The sequence below is a fragment of the Nothoprocta perdicaria genome, unplaced genomic scaffold (assembly GCF_003342845.1).
Source record: "Nothoprocta perdicaria isolate Ctin4 unplaced genomic scaffold, notPer1 scaffold_54, whole genome shotgun sequence".
Lineage (NCBI taxonomy): Eukaryota > Metazoa > Chordata > Aves > Tinamiformes > Tinamidae > Nothoprocta > Nothoprocta perdicaria.
In genome coordinates, this window is record NW_020455799.1 from 3,479,159 (window position 1) to 3,486,572 (window position 7,414).

Sequence of the window (7,414 nt, forward strand, 5' to 3'; positions counted from 1 at the left end):
AGAAATACAGTGGCACATACCAGCGGAAAGAGTAACCAAGACCCGTCGTGCCCCAGCCCTTGGGAAAGACAGGCTGGATCCAGAGGAATGAGAGGCATCTCTACACGCACCAGCGCAGCGAGTGCTCGTCATTCGCTCTGAGGCACTTGAAATATTTAATCTGTCTAGGAGGAGTTTAGCAATAATAATCAATGAGATATTAGCTGAGAGACTGCTGAAGTAATTGGGAGGATTTTAAACTGAGCAAAAAAAAGCAAAAGAAAAAAATAGCCCGTAAGGGGTTGTGCTTATAGGTACAACCGTGTTCCCATGGAGGGAACAAGGGACAGCTGTGCTCCATCCTCGCTGCAAGCGGCAGGACCTTTCTCCTCTTCGCTGTGCCGAGGAGCCCTGGCAGGAGCCGTGGCACCCTGCCCGGGAGCTGTGGGAAGCCCTGGCAGCTCCAGGGGTGCTGAGTGCGCACTTGGATACCTGCGAAGCACGGGCTGACCGCAGGCTCGTTGCGATGGATCCTGCAGCATTCCTCTGGGAGGAGAGGCTCCCGACAGCGCTGTTCCCACTGCAAGGGGAAGCGCCGGCTTTGCTACCTGCCCCGGCCAGCTCACCAGGAAAGTATGCGGTCCCGGCCCGCGCTGACGGGGAGGCAGCCAGGGCTGCTTCATTACCACGGGCCCGTCCCGCTGGGAACGCAGCCTCTGCCTCCTTTGGGCTTTCATGGATAGGCATAAGCAGGAGCCCTCTGCTCCTCCAAGGCGGACGTTTTCACAGCCACTCTGGAAAGAGGAGTGAAGCAAAGGAGAGGCCTGAGCTCCCTCCTACGAGAGGAGTTCGGGAAGAACTGATTTTAATGCGTACTGCAGACATGCAAAGTCTGTGCCTGAAATCTTGCAGGCAATTGGAGATACCATCATTAATAAGAATTAAAAAAATATAAATAAAGCAGCTTCCGCAAACACTGTCCGTTATAATGATGTCAATGCTCCAAGTTAAATGTGAAATGTTTCCCTCAGCCCCTTCCCATGCTTGTGAACTCAAGCTGTCGGCTCTGGGCAGACCCGTGGTGTTGCCATTGAAGTGCTGTGCACAAGTCTGCTTACGCAAGCTCTATCACAAGCTCGAGAGGGGAAAGAAATAAAATGCTAAAGAAGGTTGAGGGATTAAGAAGGGGAAAAAAAGATCCCGAAGCCCAGCCAAGGCAAAGCCACAGGAAATGGAGTTTGAATGTAAGAGCAGCGGCTAGGCAGAAAGGGATTTGGCAGGAACGACGCGGTAGCAAGGACTTCAAGGAGAAATATAAGGCCTGGTCCTGTGAAATTCAGCCTTGTGATGAGTCGTTATCCCTGCCAATAAGCCTGTTTGCAACTTCTAGTGTGGTTCGTAGGAAATATTGCCTGTGAAAGAGGGCCTGGAGCTGCCTTGCCTGGGTAGAGAGGCTCACGTGCTACGTAATGAGGGGTCTTTTACGGCAGGGTGGGGTGGGTGTTTGGGAAACAGAGACTGGCACTGACCAAAGGGGTCCCCCACACAGACACTCACTTGCCAGCTCTGCTGGCTGCACTGGGATGCTCCGTGTGCTGCTGGACTCTTTCCCGGCCTCCTGCAGGTTTTGGAAAGCCTCCCGCTCAGCTGCCATGCAGAAACCTTTGAACTTCTAATGAGAACAGCCGAGAATGCACCTAGCACTGGGGCGATCCCGCGGGACCCTCCTGGCTGTCTCCCCGCTCTTCTGGCCACCGGGGAAAACCTGCCTGTAGGAAGGAATTGGCTGTGCAGCTTGACATGGAGAGGCACCTCTCCTGGTGCCTCCAGGGAGCCTGTGGAAAGGCTGTAGGGAAATTGGGCCCAGTACTGCGGAAAAACATCCTGTATGAACAGCAGACCTGAAGATTTCTCCATAAAAGCCACCCAACTGGACTCCCTTCAAAGAACAGCTACAATGATTAAGAAAATGGCATCTCTGCATCTGCTCCCTCTGACCATAAATGCGTCTTAATACAGGAGAAGAAAATGTCTGCAAACAACTTAGCTAAGAAGCATGTGCGATTAATTCAGCTGCGGTGTAGGGCAGGTAAACCTTGCTCTTATCTCCATGTGAGCTGGGCACAGATAAATCTGGTTCATAAAACAAACATAACTCAGGGCAGCCTCTTGGCAAGGCCTTCTCCTGCTTCAATATGCCCAGTGTTTGCATACTGGGGCTGTATTTAAAAGGGGAAAGAGAGACCTCGAGATATGATTGGGGTCGCCCAGGATATTCCGGATATGCCTGTGCTGTGCTGATCTAAGTACTCTAAGACATGTTACAAGAGATCCCATTTCAAGAGTTCCCCGTCTCACAGAGCAAGACAAGCCACTTTCTTCACTTCCTTCCTTCCCTGTTGTGTAAAGCTGTGGTCACCAGCAAAGGAGAGAAATTACCACCTATATATGTTTTTCCTCAAATGTATTTGAAAAACAAATTCTTTCAGTCTCTTTCGAAAGCCATCGTGGTTCTCCTGGGCAGCAAGATTCCCTGCTGCTAAAGTGCTAGCCCTTATACAGCGGTAATGGGTTAACCTATGGATCACAGGTACTGACAGAGAGACAGTGCCCTCCCAAACTGCTTCAAAACATCCAAAAATTATCTTTTTGATGTCATACTTTCTAAAACAAGGCTAGCTTGTAGAAATAACCACTTACTGGTGCATTTTCCTTCAGTGAGGTGAAAAAAACAGTAGGTTTTAGTCTAGTGACATCTGTCCTCTGCGGTAGCCCTTCATGCATCTTGTGTGAATGTCTCGATGAGGCAGGGACACTGTATAACTTGGCCAGTTCTGCTCTTTTCTTCTCCTTGTATCTCCCAAGGGCTCCTCCGTGCTCCTCACATTGCACATATGCGTGGCCAGGATGAGGACAACCGCGGAGTGACCCAGCGTCTTCACGGAGTCGGACGTCCCCGCGCCTCAGAGGAGTCATCTTGTTCCATAGGAGGCATCTCATTCCATAGGAGGCATCTCATTCCATATTCTTTAGAGGAGCCAGCAATAGCGTAGGAAGATGTTCCACCTCACCCACCCAGAGGAAGTCAGTCTGCCACCATGCAGAGATGCTAAAGCAATTGGGGAACAAAATATCAAACTCAACAAAGCAAAAAACTTCCCAGATTGTTCTGGGATTTTTTCCACTCTTCTGTGCTGGTCACTTCTATTTGTGTGGGTATACAACATCCAGGAGAATAAAGCTGTGCCCTGAAGAGGCTTCTGGAAGGCAACAGTAGGCAAGACCCATGCGTAGTCATTGACAGAATTTGCAGTGTAGAACTCAAGCTTACTGGTATTTATGTGCACGGGTGTCTCACAAAACGGGATCCCCATATGAAGCGCTCTTAAAAACATGCATTAGTCATATGAGGGATTTGAAGAGTTGCACTGGAAAAGAAACTGTGTCATTAAGGGCATTCTAAAGCATGTATTATATCCTTTTCAAACTATAGGCCTCTGTTTGGTGCTGTCAGGAGCAGCAATGAAAAGATTAGTGGTCAGGGATTTCTGAAATGATTTATTGTTTCAGTGACCACTTAGATGCTTCACATCAATAGTTTTTTTTTTTTTTTTTTCAGCTACAGGAAGAACATTTGTTTTCATCTAGGTCCAAAATCTGAAGTCACTATTAATTTCATTACTTAAGCAAAATTCTCATTAAAGACTTCAGAGTCTGGCTAAAGGCTCAGTCTGGTATATGAGAAGATATTTAGAACAGAAAGTAGAAGAAGAAAATTCTTTGTAAGCATCTGAACATCTCTTTATAAACTCATTATAGAAACACATTAAGCCCACGGTGATGCAAAGGGAGAAAGTTAATTCACTGTAATTCCCACCCTTCATGCAAGCCAAGAGATGGATGTTTTCTCCCCTCAAAGATAACTCTGTTTATGCTGTAAACTTTCACCAGAGGCAAATGCTGCTACTTAACAGGCTCTCTGCACTGTTTATTATCTCAATGTCTGAAAAGATCTTGCATGGCCTATAAGTAAAAGCAGCTGTATTGATAGAGGTCTCAACAAGCAACGTGGGCATCGAGGGAGCCGGGGATGCCAACAAACAGCGACCAGATTCAAGCTGGCCTGAGGAGCCCTGCAAAGAGGTACCGAGGGAACAGAACAGAGCACGCGGCTCTGAGCGGGATCCCTAATGCGTGCCAGACACACACATTCCCTCCCAGAGCAATCAGGCACCTGGCAATTGTGCAGGTGTGCTTTAAAGTTTAACCAGAGACTTTAAAAATATTATCGGCTTACCTAAATTGTATTGTGCTTTCATCAGTCCTTACCTAGATTTGACAATTCTTTAGGGCAGGAAATAACTTTCTTTGGTAGTGTATGTGACGGGAAATGGAACTGGATGTAATTTGCTTATTTTTTATCAAAATGTGCCTCTGCAAGCTGGGATGACAGTGGCTCTATGCTTGTACAGTAATGAACTATCAGATTTCAGGGGTCAGTTTTCAGCAGCAGTGTTTCTTCATGTAAATTTTACCACCTTCTCTTCTGAAAACAAATTCTTCCTATTTATGCATAAACCACAGCAGAATTTCTCTGAATTATTCTCAAACAACCATTATTTGATAGTTTGGGAGATTCTATGTTATAGACCTGAAAAGCACTCAAATATTCCAAAGGAAGAAGAAGGCCACCTACCCAGCTATCTGCATACCAGCAGCTGAATCTAAGGGCTTCCAAGTAGCACATGGCCTGGCGTATATATATTCAACACTATTTTTAGAAAGCATATATGCACATTCTCACCTTTCATCAAAATTTAAGTGAAGAACAAAGAGAAATTTGGGAAGAAGCAGCATAAGTTTTACTGAGCCCAGCCTTCTCTGTAGCAAAAGGTTTTATTGAGGTACCTAAGCCAGAGTCATTGTGAGGCCGCCTAATTCACCCGAACAGCTTTAAGATTTGAACTCGTATTGTCCAACGGGATCTGCTGTCCCACAAGGCAGAAAGCCGCTTTATTATTTCAGCGCATGTTCTCCCGACTCAGAACCTCATGACCTCAAATGACTCCCTCAGCTGTTCCACCAGAGATAGATGTGCGAGGACTCACTTGGCCTCAGCTTTAGGGCCAGTCCTCACAGGTCTTGGACGCCGGTGCACAGAAGCGAGGCAGCTTCGTCACTCAAATAAGACGTGCATTTTGCCAGGTGCCTTCCTCCTCTGAACTCCATAAAAACTAGCAGCTCTGGGAAGGAGGTTTTTGTGTTTGCCCTTCTTTCACACCCCCATTCATCAAAGAGTTGCTGTGTGGATAGACAATCGATTTGCCTGTAATTTACTAACCTGAACAACCTTTGCATAGTTTAGATCTTCCAAACTAAGTCTTTTCTACATGATCTGAGAAAGATGTAGTGGAGAGAGATGAATGTTCCTTTACTGTTGGACAGTTGTACAGAACATAGACACAAGCAGAGAGTTTTTACTCTTCTTTCTCTCACTTTTTCAAGTTGCAAAGGCACATGCTCAGAGCATTAGAAATGCCAGGCATTAAAAACTGACTTATGATGCCACGATTCTGTCTCTTCTGCACTTGGATGAGCAGAGTCTCTAATTGCCTTTTATTTTTTTTTGGCAAATGCTTGAGGCTATTTGCCACTTCCAGATGCTGGAAACAGCATTTTCCTCTCTGAGCCAGAGAGAAGCCTTTTGGCAGTTTCCTGCTTTCCGAAGGGGAAGGTGTCGCATGCTGACAGGGCTTCATTGCTTCGTCCATGGCTGGAGTGAGCAGCAGATCTACAGACATGGGCCCTAGCCCCATTTGAGCTGCTTTCGCAAGCCAAGAGAGATAGTAAGTGAATCTGGTTTCCAGAGCACCTCCGAGGTCACCTGTAATAGGTCACCCTTAGCAAACGGCATTGACATGGAGCTGGAAGGGCCGCGGGTGAATGAAACTCGGCTCGCTCCTATTTGAGCCGTGGAATTTAGTCCCGGCTCTGACCTTGTGCAAACGCTGTTACCATATTTATGAAATGGAAAGACTGACCGTGCTGGCTGCGTGCGGAGCCTCTCGGAGGCTGCGCGCATGCCGAGGTGCCACCCCGCGCAGCAAGCGCCGCGCTCGCGAGAGGAGAGAGCCCTTGGGTGCCGTGCGATGCTTCCCGCAACGTGTAACTTCCCTCCCATCCGCACTTGAAATGCGGATGTCTAATAATAAAAAATAATACACCGAAAGTAAAAGAGACTTTGAGACAGAGACTTTGAAACCTGTCAGCTTTGCATTTTGCTATCCTGAATGTTGAGTAACATCAGTGCCAAAGATTGTTACAAAGCAGGTGAAAGAAGAGGCTTGCTCATGTCTGAGGGCTTTGCAGATGGGCTGGGACACCCTTTGGCTCATTCACCTCCGCAGGCTTTTGTGGGACACAGACAGTCCTCCTTCTACCCAGGACCCTGTCCTGGGAATGTGTGTCTCCAGAGGATGCATGAACTTGAGGCCTCATCCTCAAGGAGGAGAAAAGGCACAAAAATGTCCAATAACCTGCAGAGGATGGTGCTGACTGCACCACCGGCAGGAACGGCACTTGGGTGCTGTCCTGCAGATGCCAGCAGGTGCATGAGCACCTGCTGCCCTTGCTCCTCGGGCTGTGACCGTGTGCACAGAGCACGATCTGCAGTTCAGCCACAGGCTTACTAAGCAAAATCACATCCGTGGTATGCCTGAGTGGGGACAGTAGCTTCTCGCTGCAAGTGATAGCTAGAGGAATGCAAAAGCCATTAAAAACTCACAAGCACAAGCAGAAGACGACTTTTCCTGCATATCACAGCCAAGCGAGTGCATTTCTTCCTTTTTTCTGTGCTTCAAGGTGGGGCCAGGTGATCCAGCACTTCCTGTTTTCCATATTCCTATCGTGATTATGGCAAGGCTGCCCAGGGAAAGCAGAACTGCAGCTGACACGAGATAAACTGCTCTGTTTGCACAGCTTATCTCATCCCCTTGCCTGTGCGCTTCCCTGCCTTGCTCCGGTGCACTTCGGAGCAAGTCCTTCGGAATGATTCTCCTTGCAGACAGAGAAGCCACCACAGGCAAGCAGCAGAAAGCCAGGTTTGACTTCAGCAAGGCAGACAGCAAGAAAGAGCACAGGGGAAACGTCGAGCCTTGGGAAGGCGTGAATCTGGCTGATGTAGTCATCTGCCACAGAGGTGGGTTTGTTTCGAAGTAAGCATGTAACCATCATGTAAAGCACCGCAGGAGGCAGCCAGGCTCTACCTCTTGTTAGCAGCACACAAAAAACCAAAAGGTTTCAGATTTAAACTGGTCAAGAAAAAAAAAAATGGAAATTAATCAATTGATGCTTTTTCTTCTTTCCACGTCACTGCTCTCATTGCTCCTTTTGGCATTAGCTCCCAGGCCTGTAAATGGGACTTCTACTACCCCTG